The sequence below is a fragment of the Henckelia pumila genome, chromosome 3 (genome assembly GCF_033568475.1).
Source record: "Henckelia pumila isolate YLH828 chromosome 3, ASM3356847v2, whole genome shotgun sequence".
Lineage (NCBI taxonomy): Eukaryota > Viridiplantae > Streptophyta > Magnoliopsida > Lamiales > Gesneriaceae > Henckelia > Henckelia pumila.
In genome coordinates, this window is record NC_133122.1 from 26,294,149 (window position 1) to 26,311,435 (window position 17,287).

At 37.4% G+C, this 17,287-nt stretch overlaps 1 long non-coding RNA gene across 1 annotated transcript; it reads left to right on the forward strand.

Annotated features, from left to right (window-relative positions):
- Nucleotides 1–9,419: 9,419 nt before the first annotated feature.
- LOC140893021 (uncharacterized) lies at nt 9,420–13,490 on the forward strand. Its single transcript, XR_012152973.1, has 6 exons — nt 9,420–10,913; nt 11,593–11,643; nt 11,750–11,836; nt 12,143–12,213; nt 12,929–13,008; nt 13,238–13,490. It is a non-coding gene; the product is annotated as an uncharacterized lncRNA (long non-coding RNA).
- The last annotated feature ends 3,797 nt before the right edge of the window (nt 13,491–17,287 follow it).

Sequence of the window (17,287 nt, forward strand, 5' to 3'; positions counted from 1 at the left end):
ACTTGATTTTATTTATGTCAGCTATATTTGTCGTAATTTTTCTAGTTCGTCGTACTGGGGTCCGAACCCTGTTTTCTTTTTATGCTGTGGTTGTTTGTGATTCCATAGCAGGTTATCCAGGGGGATTTGACGCATCTGGTGGAGCGTCATCTAGTGGTACCCAGTGAGTCGAGCGTGGAGTCGAGTTCCCAGATATATGTATATATCAGTTTAGCGAGTTTTATATTTACCGGGGTGATGCCCTGTGTATCTGTATCGATAGTTTTGGACTTTGTTTTTGGATTGTTATTTGTGTGATCGAGCCTTGCCGACTCTGCATGTGTTTAGTCCTGGCCAGTGCGGCTATAGGTTTGTAAATTGGTGTTGTGTCTCTATTTTTGAGTATATATTGCTGGTTGTGTTGTACAGGTTTTTGGGATGTCCTATTTACGAATAGGTCATGCCGAATTTTCTATAGGCCCAAAATGCAAATTTTTAACTCGTTTTCGCTGTTTACATTAGTTAATCCTGGTTGTTTTATCCTTAAATATTAAATCAGGACACGGGCCCTTTCATTTGGTATCAGAGAATAAACTGGGATATGCTTGAATTAGAGTTTAGGACACTCGAGTTTAGACACTAACAAAATGGTTGCGTATGTGTGTGATTACTTGCTCTTACGTGACTTACTTGTTGTGTTTATTATTTGAACTTATCTGATTGAACCAGTAGTTCTTGGCTTTAGAACTTAGTTTATGAATTTTCTTTAGAACTCTGAGTTCCTATCATAGTTTTCTGTTCGTTAAGATATTTCTGCCTGTATTTAAATCCTTGTGTCTTGTAGCATGACACCGGGAGGAAGAGGTAGAAAAGGAAAGGAAGTTTTAGAAGAGCCTGCAGCCGAAAATATTAGAAATCTTGATGATATTGTCAGGGGAAGACATGGTCGACCAGCTGTTCAGCCTCCGAAGAATGTGGAATTAGAGGTGGAACAACAACCATGGGTAAATCCTGACAAAGGAAAATCGATTTAGGCTGAGGGTGATCCAGTGACCCAATTGACTGAGAAAATGGGAGGAATACGATTAATAATTTCTCAATTTCAGGAGTTGCATCCTCAAAAGTTCTTTGGCAATGAAGGAAATGAGAAAGCTGCTAGTTGGTTGAAAAGTCTCAACAATATGTTTAATGGACTAGAATATCCTGATGAAATTAGCCTGAAATTAGTTACTTTTCAACTGAAAGACCGAGCGCAACTTTGGTGGGAAACGACAGCAGAAACACTTTTTGATTCTGGTGAAAAGATCACATGAGAAGTATTTCGTAATCAGTTTGCATAAGAATATGCACCACCTTCCTATTATTCTGCTAAAGAAGATGAATTTAATATGTTGGTGCAAGGCAATAAATCTGTTGTTGAATATGCTTCTCAGTTTTATGTTCTTCTGCCTTATGTCCCACACGTTGCAAAGAATGATCGGTCAAAACTTTCACACTTTCTAAAGGGGCTTACACGAACTATCCACACGTTGGTAAATACTGGAACTCCATCGACTTATATGAAAGCAGTAGAAAAGGCAAAGAAGATTGAAGCGAGTTTACTCAGAAGTGAACCACAACCGATCCCAGCATCTGTTCCTCAAGGAGCTGGAAGCACTTCGCAAACACCGGTGGTTTTACCTCCATATCAGCCTACTCAGTCTTCTCAGCAAGCGAAGAAGCCTTGGTTTAAACTGCGAGGAAAACAATTTAAAAAGAAACAGCAGTCTAGTTCATCGAGTTCCAGTGGTAGTCGTGGTGGAAGTTCAGTTGGATCGACTAGTAGAGTATACTGTGATAGATGTGGTGGTAACCATTTGAGTGCACATTGTACAGGATTTTCAGGGACTTGTTTTATCTGTGGTCAGGTTGGACATTTGGCCAGAGCGTGTCCAAATGCGGGAAGACAACAGTCTCAACCACAACAGTTTGGTCAGTTTCCTGGAAGACCATCGTTCAGGCCATATGCTCCTGTACCGCAATTTGCTCCTACATAGCCTTATGTTCCGGTACAGCCAACGCATCAGCCTAGGTATCCATCTCATCAGAGTCAGCAGCGTTTTCCAGGGCCACAGCAGGCACAAGTGCATGCCATGACTCAGGATCAGGCACAAGATGCACCTGGGGGAGTTATTGCAGGTATTTGTTATATTTTTTAGTATCCTCCACGTATCTTGATAGACACAGGAGCATCTCATTCATTTTTATCTGTTACATTTGCTGATGAGCATGAGATTGCTTTTACTCCGTTATTGGATACTGTGTCTGTTGCTACTCCTGCTGGTGTTTTCTTGATGTCTAATGAGATAGTTTTGAATTGTGTGATTAGATTTGAGGATAAGATCATGATAACCAATCTAATCAAACTAGCTATGTCTGATTTTGATTATATTCTGGGTATGGATACACTGATGAATTATAGAGCTACTGTTGATTGTTTCCATGGAATTGTGAGATTTAGACCGTATTATGGCAATAAGTGGAATTTTTATGGTAATGATTCACAATCTCGCATTCCATTAGTATCGGCAATGGAAATGTTTAGATTATTGTCGATAGAAAATGAAGGCTTTATGATCTATGCTCTTGATACGACGAAGAATGAGAAATTGAAAGTTTCAGATATTCCTGTCGTCAAGAATTTTCCTGATGTATTTCTTGATGAGATTCTGGGTTTTCCGCCTCAGAGGGAAATAGATCTGAGCATTGAATTGATGCCAGGGACAAGTCCTATTTTCCGAGCCCCATATCGATTAGCTCCAGCAGAATTGAAAGAACTTAAGACGCAATTGCAAGATTTGCTGGAAAAAGGTTATATTAGACCAAGTGTGTCGCCTTGGGGTGCTCCAGTCTTGTTTGTGAAGAAGAAAGACGGAACTATGAGAATGTGCATCGATTATCGGCAATTGAACCAGGCTACTGTGAAGAATAAGTATCCTTTGCCACGAATTGATGACTTGTTTGATCAGTTGCAGGGTACATCTGTGTATTCTAAAATTGATCTTCGTTCCGGATATCATCAACTTAGAGTTCGAGAGGAAGATGTTCCCAAGACAGCATTTCGAACGCGTTACGGACATTATGAATGCTTAGTTGTTCCTTTTGGGTTGACTAATGCTCCAGTGGTTTTTATGGATTTAATGAATCGTGTGTTTTGAGAATTTATAGATCGATTTGTTATCGTGTTTATTGATGAAATTTTGATTTATTCTAAGTCAATGAAGGAGCATAAAGAACATTTGACATTAGTACTTCAGAAACTCAGAACATCACAATTATATGCTAAGTTTTCTAAGTGCGAGTTTTGGTTGGATAGAGTATTATTTCTAGGACATATGATATCAGCACAAGGGGTATCTGTCGATCCTAGTAAAGTTGAAGCTGTTCTTAATTGGTATAGACCAACCAATGTCTCTGAGATTCGTAGCTTTTTGGGTCTGGCTGGATATTACAGGCGTTTTATTAAGGGATTTTCTAGCATATCAAGACCTATGATGATATTGACTCAAAAAGATCGACGTTTTGTGTGGACTGAGGCATGTGAAGCTAGTTTTCAGACTTTGAAATAAAGATTAACTACGGCTCCAGTACTAGCATTACCTTCAGGCTCAGGTGGATTTGTTGTATGTACAGATGCTTCTTTGAATGGACTGGGTTGTGTTTTGATGCAAAATGGACGCGTGATTGCGTATGCATCTTGTCAATTGAAACCACATGAGACTCGTTATCCAGTTCATGATTTAGAATTGGCTGCCATTGTGCATGCATTGAAAATATGGCATCATTATCTGTACGGTGAACAGTTTGTGATTTATTCCGATCATAAGAGTCTGAAATATTTATTCACACAGTCTAATTTGAATATGAGACAACGTCGATAGTTGGAACTGCTTAAGAATTTTGACTGTGATATTCAATACCAGCCAGGAAATGTGAATCAAGTTGCAGATGCTTTGAGCAGAAAAGTTCATACTAAGATGTTGGCATCTTTAACTATTTCTAAACTTCATGAGCATTTGGGAACTTTAGGATGGACTTATCGAGCTAAAGGTAATCATTTCATAGTTTCATCTATTCAAGTTGAACCACGAATAATTTCGAAAATCAAAGCAGCGCAGAAGACTGATCCATACATTCATTACTTGAAAGAATTAACTCCAGCAGGTCAGTCAGGGAAATTCATTGTTGCTTCTGATGGATGTTTGCGTTATAATGGTAGACTTGTGGTTCCGAATTTGATAGATTTGAAAGAAGAGATACTACGAGAAGCTCATTGTAGTCGACATAGTATACACCCTGGAATTCGAAAGATGTATCATATCTTGAAAGCCCATTATTGGTGGGAAGGTATGAAGAAAGATATTTTTGACTTTGTGGCTAAGTGTCTGACGTGTCAACAAGTGAAAGCAGAAATAATGAGACCAGGTGGTATGTTACTTAGTCTTGAAGTACCACAGTGGAACTGGGAACACATTACTATGGATTTCGTGACACACCTACCTCGATCTAATCGTGGTTGCGATGCCATTTGGGTTATTGTGGATAGATTGTCTAAATCTGCCCATTTTATTCCATATGATCGTACTTGGACATATACAAAAATGGCGAAAATGTACATTGATCAGATAGTGCGATTGCATGGTGTGCCAGTTACTATAGTATCAGACCGTGATCCCAGATTTACTTCTAAGTTTTAGTCTAGTTTGCAATCCGCTTTGGGTTCTAAATTGGCCATGAGTACTGCCTATCATCCACAGATAGATGGTCAATCTGAAAGAACTATTCACACGCTTGAAGATTTATTACGAGCTGTTGTGATGGATTTCAGTGGTGGTTGGCAAAAATCTTTAGCTTTGGTGGAATTCTCTTACAATAATAGTTATCAAGTATCTATCGGGATGACACCATTTGAAGCCTTGTATGGCAGAAAATGTAGATCTCCGATATGTTGGGAAGAAGTAGGAGAACAACATTTGTCAGGACCAGAGTTTATTCAAGAGATGAAAGAAAAAGTTGAACTGATCAGGAAAAAAATTAAAGCAGCCCAGGATCGTCAATCCAGCTATGCTAATAACAGGCGTAGACCTTTAGAATTTCAGGTTGGCGGTTTTGTTTTCTTGAAAGTATCACCATTTCGTGGTATTATGAGATTTGGGCGTAAAGGGAAATTAGCTCCTCGTTATATCGGTCCGTACGAGATTGTTGAGAAAATTGGTATTTTGGCGTATCGTTTGAACATGCCGTAGAGTTTGTCTGCGATACATGATGTATTTCACGTATCTATGCTGCGGAAGTATGAACCAGATCCTTCTCATATCTTGGAGCTAATGATGTGGAGTTGGATAGTTCCCTTAGCTATATTGAGTATCCAGTGCAGATTCTTGATCGTAAAGAAAAGCAACTTAGGAATAAGACAATTCCTTTAGTTATGGTGGAATGGAGTAGACATGGGAGAGAAGAAGCTACATGGGAATTGGAGTCTAGAATGCGTCAAGAATGGCCTCATTTGTTTGACAATGTGATGAATTATGCCATGTACTCCGATTTCCCTGTGTACTATCAGTGGTAGATGTTTAATCCCTTTGTATATAAGTTTGATGTGTGCTAATTTCGAAGACGAAATTTTCTTTTTAGAGGGGGAGAAATGTAAGGACCCGATTTTATTATGTTAATTAATTTATGTGTTAAAAATATGTATTTATAAATATTGGGTTATAGACGTTATTAAAATGCATATTTTATTTATCAAGCACACATGAGTTGAAATAAGTCAAACCGGGTCAAGTTTTAACCCGGAATGAATAAATAGAACACACATTTAAAACTAAAGCATATGTTAACTATGGATATACATATGCGTAGACATATATAGATATATGATACATATCTTCTCTCTCCTCGTAAGTCATCATCTTCCACGCCTGCGTCTTCTTCGTCTTTTCATTTCAAATATTTCTCGTCGCTTTAACTGGCCCCATATCTCCTTCGTTTGTGGCCTATTTTCGAAAGTAAATATACTTCTAGAATCCTCGCGATGTAAGCTTTAATTTGATACCGATCTTGCAAGGTTTCTCGCAACCTGTTCGAATGCGATTTCCGGCAGCCGCCACCGTTCGTCCTCCCTCGCCACCGCCGATCGCCGCCGGAGTTTAGGGGGTTGTGGTTTCGGTTGATAAACCTCTAATTCGAATATTTGAGGTAGATTTCGAGACTAGGGTTTCAAATTTTTGGAATATTGATTCAATTGACTTTCGATAATTGATATTTGATTTATTATTGGTTGTAGGTATTATATCGGAGTCGATTGAAGGTATTGACTATTTTTCAGAAATTATTGGGGATTAATTTCGAATTTCCAGATTTTTAATATTGGGAATTTTCGAATTTTAGTGTTGATTATTCATTAATAGAGTGTTTAGATGCTCTAGAAAATATAAATGCGAATTTTCAAAATTTGTATGAATTTTCGGAAAAATTCAGATTGTTCTAATTTCAGTATTTCGACGTTTTAGAGTCGTATATTCGATATTTGGTCATTGATAGGATGTTTTTAATATGAAATATGAATTTTAGGATTTATGAGCAATTTTTCTGGAATTACAGATTCTGAAAATTTGGGATTCGAATATCCGAGAAATACTTGAGATATTTTATTGATAAATTAAGTGTTGGTTGAGGTACATATGAGCTGTTTATATTACGACGCCTATAATGACATGTAATGATATTTAATATTTTGTAATGATTGATAACATGCTTTATGTGCTTATGTGGATTATATGATTGCATTCACTCATTTATAATTTTTCATAGCACGTTGAGCCTTGACTCCTTTGATTGCTATTGATATTGATCTCTTGAGATGTATTGAGTCATCGATGGAGCGAGTGACTTTATTTAGTGCACTCCTGAGTTAGCACAAGACCGAGCGGGTAGCAACCGTGCTCTCGATGCTATGTACGACGCTCCTGATGACAGCATGAGGCCAGACGGGTTGCTCCTGTCGCCCTTGATGCTACGTGTGTGGATTAGCAGTGATGATTCGAGGTCAACTGCGTTCCTGGCACGGGTGGCCACTAAGATTATTATGATACGATTATTTGGACTCCATTTGGTATCCCTTATTCTATTGATACCTGTCACACATTACATTGCATTTCATTGCATTGTACTTGATTTTATTCATGTCAGTTATATTTGTCGTAATTTTTCTAGTTCGTCGTACTGGGGTCCGACCTCTGTTTTCTTTTTATGCTTTGGTTGTTTGTGATTTCATAGCAGGTTATCCAGGGGGATTTGACGCATCTGGTGGAGCGTCATCTAGTGGTACCCAGTGAGTCGAGCATGGAGTCGAGTTCCCAGATATATGTATATATCAGTTTAGCGAGTTTTATATTTACCGGGGTGATGCCCTGTGTATCTGTATTGATAGTTTTGGACTTTGTTTTGGATTGTTATTTGTGTGATCGAGCCTTGCCGGCTCTACATGTGTTTAGTCCTGGCCAGTGCGACTATAGGTTTGTAAATTGGTGTTGTCTCTATTTTTGAGTATATATTGCTGGTTGTTTTGTACAGATTTTTGGGATGTCCTATTTACGAATAGGTCATGCCGAATTTTCTGTAGGCCCAAAATGCAAATTTTTAACTCTTTTTCGCTGTTTACATTAGCTAATCCTGGTTGTTTTATCCTTAAATATTAAATCAGGACACGGGCCCTTTCATCAGTCGAAACTCGACTCGAGCTCGGTTTGACCGAGCTCGAGCTCGAGTAGCTCGAACACACATCGAGCTCGAGCTTTCAATGTATGTGATCGAGTACTCGCGCATATATATGTATATATATTATAATATAATATAAATATATAAATATAATATTATATTTATTTATTTATTTTTCGAGCTCGAGCTCGAGTAACTCGAACTATAGTTGAGCTCGAGTATAAAAATATTCTTATGGCTCATGAGATGGTCAGTCAACTCAACTAACCGTCCATAGTTGGCAATATCATTCTGAAGCTTGATATGGCTAAAGCATGCAACAGAGTTCAATGGGATTTCCTAGAACAGATGCTTCAGGCATTTGGGTTCTCAGTTTGGGTCTGCAATTAGATTTTACGATGTGTAAACAAATACTGGTTCTCTGTTAAAATCAATGATACATTATTTGGTTTCTTTGAGTCGCATAGCAGCAGAATATTTATCTCGGGGGGTGGATAATTTATTTGAGAAAAATCTCTGAATTTTCACACGGGTTGTCCCTTTCGACTTTCCCACCTGTCTTATCCAGATGACCTCATTATATTCTCGAATGGTTCAGCACCAAGTGGTCAGCTCATTAGCAATGCCAAGAGTGAATATGCTAATTAACAACACTAAAAAGACAATGGTTTTATATCTAAACTGTTGTCGTTTGGTCTTTAACAATGGTTTGTACAAAAATCGTTGTCGTTGGTCATATTTTAATTAAAAACGACAACGGTCTTTAAAAAACCGTTGTCTTATATATGTCTAAGACAACGATTTTTAAAAACCGTTGTCTATGAGCGGGTTTTTAATGATCTACGACAACGGTTTTAATTAACCGTTGTCTATGTGTGTATTTTTTAGGATTTAAGAAAACACTTTTTTGTACTCCGTTGTCTTTAATATTTTTTATTTATTTTTATTTTTTTAAAATTAAAAAATATACAAATTACATAATATGTTAATAACCTACTACTACACGCACGCTTGAGGCTTAAATTTCTCTCTCCCCGCTCATTACTTTCTTCTCTTCATCATCTCTTCTCACTCCTCCCGAGAGCCATTTTCGATTCGAAGCTAACGCCGCCAATATCTCCGTCGTCGGCTGCTTGTTTCGCAAACGGTAAGTGGATCTGGAATCCTTTCGTCTAGGGCTACATTTCCATACCATTTTGCCCAATTTTTGACTCATTTTTTTTGGAAATTTGTAGCTGTAGCTGCCGCCGCCGACCAATTTGGAGTTTTTTTCTACACTATAAGGTATATTTCGAATTTGATGCTTTTTTATTTTGTTTTTTCAGGATGTAGTGATTCTTAATAAGGTCGATTTAGTGTCGTCGAATGAGGGCAAAGAGATAGCACAAAGAGACAACACCGCCGCTGCAGCTGCTAATGTGGCCTCCTCCACCGCCTCCATCAGCCAATGACCCATCATTGTCACCGTCCACCACACGAACCAAAGCCGCAACCATAGCCGACATTTATTGATCTCTGTTTGGCCCAAAAAGCATAGGCATTAAAACAAAACCTGTTTGCTTGATACTTTGAGTTTAGTCCTTGCCTGCGAAATGTTTGATCGATTGCCTATGAAATTTTGCGTTGTTCGCTTTATTTTAAACTAATTGATTTTTTTGCAGGGGAAATTATCCTTTGTACGTTCACTAACTGTGGCTGCTACTAGCTCATGGATTCTCTGTTTTGCCACTTCCTCGAAGAATACAAGTTATCTGCTGCTCTGGACAAATACCCTTTACTTTCTTCTACTCAGGTTAATGTCCGATTCTTAAATTTATTTATTAGTTCTTTTTGGTGGAATGCTTTTGTGGGTTTACTGAGTGGACCTGATTGTTAGGGGATTTATATCATGTATTTTTTGATGTGCAGTTTCATTTAGATGGTGTTTCGAGTATAACTGAGATCACTGATAAAAGATTCTTGGTTTAGATTTTTTGACACCTTGTTGTTGTGTGACTTTGAGAGTTACTGTATATATAAAAGCATTTGGGGTGAAAGGTGATGTTTTTAAGAAAACCTCACTTGTTTTTAGAGGTATTTGGATAATTAATTAACTACTTAAAAATTGTGTGTTTTTTTTTGTCTTGTGCATCACGTTCTCTTTTTTTTCAAAGATTCTAATCACTACTCTATGAACAAAAGATGGTATTTTCCCCCCAAGAAAAGCACTTAACACACTCTGCATCAATATACCCCCTTCTAAAATTAAGTGATGTATTGTGTCCAAAATGGCTGTTCATTTTTTATTGAAACAAAGAACGATAACTTCAAGTTTATACACTCAACATAGGTATTTGATTTTCCTTCTGATGTACTATTTCATAGAATTTTGAGTGAAGCATACTTCATGTTCACTTATCAGAAGTGGAGTATATATTTTCAAGATTACTGAGCCTGAAGGAATTATGATTATAGATTGAGCAAAAAATGGAATGAAGAATGGATTTTTACATGTACAATTGGATCAAAAAATATAGATGGGGAACAGTAGCAATCAAATTGAGGAAAACTTTTTACGGCTTACAACGAGGATTTAGTTCAGCCTATTCAAAAATTTTTGTCCATTACTTCACTTTTCATTGTCTATTCGTCTCTCTTACCCTGAAAAAACTTGCACAGAACAATTGAGCTATGTTAATCAATGAATTCATGCTTGATGTCTGCAATTCCACTCCCACTAATTGATTAAAATTGACAAATAATTGGATGCTGGTTATAATTTTTACATGGTTCAGATATTGTCCATTGCTTTATTACATGAAGTGAGCAAAGGAAGGAGTTCTTGACATAACACAAATACCTTGAAGTTATGACTTGCTTTTTAATTTTAACCAGTTTGAGATAGAAACTTTACAGGTAAGTTTGCTCTTTAATACAATTTTTGTCAGTATTAAGTATTAACCGGAACTTTGTTCATGAATCTGTTTACCAATGGTGATCACACTTACGATGAAATATTTTTATGCAAAGATAGTATAATGACTTCTAGATAGATGATGTCATCTGGACTACAGAGAAGGCCATTCACAAATCGCAAATGTAAAATGGAGTGGGAAGAAGCTAGTCCCTTATGAGTGAATTGCATCTCAAGCCTCAGTTTGTGATGCATAAAGGCATGGCTATGGGCTTCTGCGACTGTGAGTTTTTTTTATCAATTGGTTCTTCGTTCTTGTAGACTTTTCCATCCATTTCTTCACTTCCATAGATTGTTTACACCCTTATCATCTTCATTCAATATTTTCAGTAAAAGATATGATGGATTGGTGTCTGTAGTGTACTTGCAATAAGTGGGTCCTCCTTTGTTTTTGGTTTGAATAGTAAATACAACTATAGGTTGTCATTTATAATATGATAGCTTAACCAACGGTCACAGCAATTACCCAGATTGTATAAAATCAATTAGAGTCATGAGAAATGATTTAATGGCTTAGATTTTTTTCTTTGCAACAAGAAGCCTTATCCTATCAGGCTATGCTGCTGTCATTGTCGAGAAATGATTCATCAGGGGATACGATATTTTTATATAAACATGCATTAGTTTCTAAGTGTATTTGCTATGTTCCTTAGGATAGAAGTCCTCCTGTTTGAAGTGAATTCTCCTTAATTTTGTACCCTTTCTTCTAACAATTTTATTGTTTAATATCTTGCTCTGAATTTTTACTGCATTTTTCCACTAGGAGATGGATTCTAGAGACGATGACATTGGTTCAGAATTGAAATATGTCCAAATTGATTGTATCAATTTTGATTTTATATATCACTACCTTTGGAGATGAATGAATGAATGGAATGTCATTTTTTTTATGTTTACTGCAGCAAAATGGAGGAGTTATTACACTATATGAAGACTCTGTTCTCAAATGAACGGTATTTCTCTTATTTGTTGATTCAAGTGAATTTTTAAGTATTATTCGATTCATTGCTATCAAATTTAAACTTATTCTTATTTGATTAACACTGCCAATAATTGCAGATATGGCGGATCAAGCAACAAAGATCTCTGTTGAAAAGCATATGCACGACACTACCATTTAAACTCTTCAAAATGATCACGATATAGGTTTTCTACATCACTTGTTATATTTTTTATTTTAATGTTTTTCTCTTGTTCTTTCCCTTTTTTTAGCTTTTGTTTTGGTTGTTCTTTGCCTCGATGGATGTGCTGAATATATTTCCAATTAATACTTGTAATTATAGGTTCATAGAAATATATTTTCCCTAGCTAGCAGTCCTCTACTTGTTTCCCTTTTTTGTAGCTCTTGTTTTGGTTTTTCTTGTAGTGTAATTACTGTGGGACAGAATGTTGATATAATAGCGTTTGCATATGCTTTTATGTGATATTTTTGTTCTTGTGCTTTCATGGCAGATTGGTGCAATACAGGCTGTGTCCCGAAAAGCTTATTTTATAGCTGTAGAAAGTGAGATCCAACCGAATCGGTTTGTTTTTACATCTTTACATGTGGAGATTTTACATAACTCAAAAAGCCACATTTAGCACAAGCTGATTTGATACTTGATTTATATATATATATATATATATATATATATATATATATATATATGTTTCACAAAACAGGGAATATAAAAAACTACCAAGTGGATGCATATGCTTGCAGCTTGTGCATATTGATAATCCCCACCGAGCAATAAAAGAAACAAGGATGCTACTTGTTGTTCGATTTTACAGCACTTATTTTCTTGTTTCCATACTTATCTTTTGCTTTTTTTTTCTTCTCATCGTGTTTCTTCTTCTCCTGCTGTATTTAAGGTCCATTATTACTCAGTATTTGAGGTCCTCCTGATTTGGAATTTATGCTTCTGATCCGAGAAGTGCTACAACTAATGGGTGTAATGAACTGAAATTAAGTTTTGAGTTTTGCTTCCTTTTACATCATGATTTTCATGTGTTTTCAATGCTAAAATAGCTTTAAAATACTAGTAAATAAATCGTATAGTTTGGCTAAAACTTCATGTAAATTGGTGTCAATATCTTGTGTGCAACTAGTTTCCCCCCCCCCCCCCCCCCCCCCATGTTTAGTTTATTTTCCCGCTTTGCATACTCATACATGGTCATGATTTGATTTATTGAAGGAAACAATGTGAATTTTTTTAGATGAAAATGGGAATGACTAGTGTCTGAAATATTTTGCAGATATTGCTCTTGCGAAATTCGAAGGTGATAAAGAAGTTGCTTGGGAGGAAAATTAATTAAAAAAGCAAAGTGGAGAACAAGTAAGACTCTGATTTCTCCGGATATCATTTCTAAATTTCTTGTGAACAATTGTAAGAACTCATGTTTCAGCTATGAATTGTGGGGAAGAATGGATTCGATGGGGTGAATTCTTGAATTTGAGAGATTTATGTAAATTTTTTGGCTATAAAGCTATTCATGATCATCACTTTTGGTTTACATGAAATCCTGAACAAAGTTTGAAAGTTATAAATATCAATGTTGAGACAGATTTGTAATCTACATGAAAAACTAGAGGAGGAGGAATATTATGCAGAAAGTGTGAAAAACAAAGTGGCAAAATACACAAGCAATCAAAAAAGAAGAGAGACGATTGAAGCTACACGTAAAGATGAGATATTCAAGGCAACGGAGGCGGCTAATACATGCATATCGTGCAACCAAGCAGATTTTTAAGAAATCTATTTGATGATTTTAAGGTGAAGTGTCTTGTGTTTAGCAAAGAATTACCTCCGAAGTTTCAAGATTCCCTTGTAAAGTTTGTTTCTTTGATATGATGTTTTGTAATACTGAAAAATTGTATATTAAATTTTATTTTAAAAATTTTAAATTTTGATTGATTTATAATATTAAAAATTTGTACATTTTTTTTATTATTTTTATTTAAGAAACGACAACGGATTTAACCTGTTGCAGAATTGTTGTCGTAAGCCTCAAAAGACAACGGATTTAAACAGTTGCAGAACTGTTGTCATACACCTACATAAGACATCGATTTTAAAATGTGGTTGAATAATGTCAACATACGACAACGGATATAAACTGTTGCAAATCTGTTGTCTTATGTCAACATAGACAACGGTTTATAACTGTCGTGAAAGGCAACTTAAGACAACGGTTATAAACCGTGGTCAAATAGTGTGTACGACAACGGATATTTACTGTTGCATATCCGTTGTCATATGTTGGAATCCACAACGGATATAAACCGTTGTTGTATGTTATACTTTCGACAACACTTAAAAGTACAACGGTTTTTTGACCCCTACGACAACGGATTATATCCGTTGTTGTTTCTATTTTTTCTTGTAGTGATCGCTTTGAAATATTGTGGCGCCAAAGTTCCTACGGGCTCGAAACTAGTGGAACAGAAAATTCATTGGATCGCCTGGGATAATAATGTGCTCCCCCCATGACAGAAGGTGGGCTGTGTATCTTCGACTGAAGGATTAGATGAGACCTTTTCTATTAAACTTTGGCTCAGATTCAGGACACTAGACTCTATCAGGAGCAGATATTTGCATATCAGATATCGCAAATTAACACCCCTACTGTTGTACAACTCATGAAAAATGTCTCTCCACTTGGCGGAGAATGATGACGATATGAAATCGGGCAAAAAGTGCGATCGGTTGGAAGATAGGTGGTGGTTAATGTCATCTTCTGGTTTGACTCTTGGCTGCCAGATTGTCCTTGGGTGAATGCGGCTCCAATCCAGTGGTGGATTACTTAGAAGGTCCAATGGTTTCTTGATGGGAGGAGTTGGAATTTGAAAAGGCTACTCCTTGCGGTTCCACATGGCGTTGCATGTTGTATTATAAAAGTGCCTATACATCCTGTTGCTAAGGACATTGTTACTTGGAAGCCCTCGACAAATGGCAAGTTCACTATAAAATCTGCATGGGAGCTGGTGAGGAACAAGAAAAATGTTATTGGGTGGCTTAAAATTTGCTGGTCTAAAATCTTTCGGCCAAATATCTCGATATTTTGCTGGCGTTGGTATTATAAGAGGCTACCAGTTGATGATAGTCTCCAATCTACAGGCCTTGCACTAGCCTAGCTCTATTTGTCAATGTTGTCGGGGCCAGGAGTCCTTTGACCATATTTGTTACTCAAGCGCACCTGTCGTCACTATCTGGCACTTCTACGCTCGTATTTAGAAAGTGGAAAATCGGCTTGGATTGGTGGAAAGTGGGTCGTAGGTTCACTATAAAATATGCATGGGAGCTGGGTGAGGAACAAGAAAAATGTTATTGGGTGGCTTAAAGGTTTCTGGTCTAAGCTCTTTCGGCCAAACATCTTGATATTCTGCTGGTGTTTGTATTATAAGAGACTACTAGTTGATGATATTCTCCAATCTAGAGGGCTTGCGCTCGCCTCTATCTATCAATGTTGTTGGGGCCAGGAGTTCTTTGACCATATTTGTTTCTCAAGCGCACCTACCGTCACTATTTGGCACTTTTACGCTCGCATTTTTGGGGAACCCTCACATATTTAGCAACTGGAAAAGCGGCTTGGATTGGTGGAAAGTGGGTCATGTCAGGGAACTGATACCATTCCTTATAACATGGTTTCTTTCGAGGGCCAGAAATGACCAGAAACATGGAGTCATGCAGATTCAGTCGTACAAGATCATCAAGAATGTTAATTATTACATCTCATCTATCGCCCAAGCAGGGGTTCTTAGGGCAGAACACTGGCACGGTTTTGGATATGTTGCAAATTTGTCTAGGTTTGGAGCATCAAACCACACACACTACTATCATTAGTGTGGTCCGATGGCTGCCACCCCCACAAGGCTCATACAAACTTAACTCGGATGGGTGCTCGAAAGAAAGAGGTGAATCTGGAATTGGAGGGATCATTCAAGATCACACAGGCTATCCGAATATTACTTATCATGAATCCATTGGCCTGGGGACGAACACTAGAGCAAAATTTTCTAGCTAGCTTGTAGGGGCTACAGATTTGCACACTTTACAACCTTTTTCCTCTAGGGCTTGAGGTTGACTCCATGGCAGCTGTAGTATCAGAACCTATTTTAGGATAATAATATGATAAACATGATTAAGGGTTAGTATTTAACCAACTCAAGGGGTTAACTGGACTTCAGTAGCAAAAGTTGGACTTTTGTGCATGGTCCAGTTCGGAGGCTCCGAACCCAGCACTTCGGAGGAAACAAAGTATAGTATTTAACTTCGGAGGCAGTGCAGGATCGGACACTTCGAACCCTGATCGGACGGTCCGAACTCCATCAGCCAACAATGCACGATGACTAAGCCACGAGTTTTGATATGTGTCCAAGAGTCAGCATATCGGACATCCCGAGTTCGGACGCTCCGATCGTCACGTGTCATGCATGCAGACTTCGGACGCTCTGAACCCGGAACAAAGGCTCCGAACATGGACGAACTTTGGCCTATAAATAGGGGTCATTCGATTCAAAATTTCATATCGAATTTTCGAGTTTCCTTCTTCACTTATATATAGTGTGACGTATACACTTCAGGGCCCTATCGGTTTATAGAGAGGTTCTGGAATAACAAAGATATTGTTATAGTTCTCCAAAATGAGCGACTCCAAAGGGCTTACTACGGACGAATGTATGGTCCGGGAACCTTATTAAGTTTTGGGAGTATTTACTAGCTTAGTTAAGACTTATAGAACTTGTGTAGTGATACGTTGAACTTTTGAATATAGGCTTGGAACTTAGTTCCTACTAGACTCGAACTAGCTTAGAGGTACGTACACATTGACTGAGATTGCCAGGAAATATATATGTTTATATGTTGCATTTCTATGGCATTATTATGTGGCATGATGTATGGTTTACTTCTTTCCATATTCATATGTCATTGCGCGTACACGTTGAGCCTATTTCTTTGATATACCTGTATTTAGTATAGAGTCGAATGTACCGTTATAGCGGGGGTTTCTAGGAGATATTCTAGAACCGGATGTACCGTTATAGTGGGGGTTCTAGGAGAGTGTGGTTGTACCCAAAGGTTTGATCTGAGCGGTCACAACACTCAATGGCGCCGGTTATTAGCATGACTTTCAGATGACTTATTACCCGTTATCACGATTGCATGCATCATATACATATGTTTACTCATGTTTATGTATTGGGCGTTAATCTCTCACGTCCTAGTTATTATCTTGGACACCCCATTCCACGAGGCAAGTCGCAGGATGGACGGAGCTGGTAGTTCGAGGCAGGACTAGGAGCAGGAGATATCAGTGAATATTTTATACAGCAAGATTCAGTTGTATAAATGTTTCAGACAGTTTTATTTTATTTTTTTTTTGATATGGTTGTATCACTACTATGTTTAAGCTTTGAACTATTGTATTAAGTTTGATATGTAAATTATGGTTTATGTTTCCGCATGTTTTACTCTGTTAAGTGATTATGTTTTAATTAAGATTAATGCATGTCATAGTTGGGAACTCAGCCCAATTCTGATGCAGATCCAAGGATATTGCACAACTCTAATGTGCATAAGTAACTTGTCTATAGGGAGGCAAATGCTGCAGCAA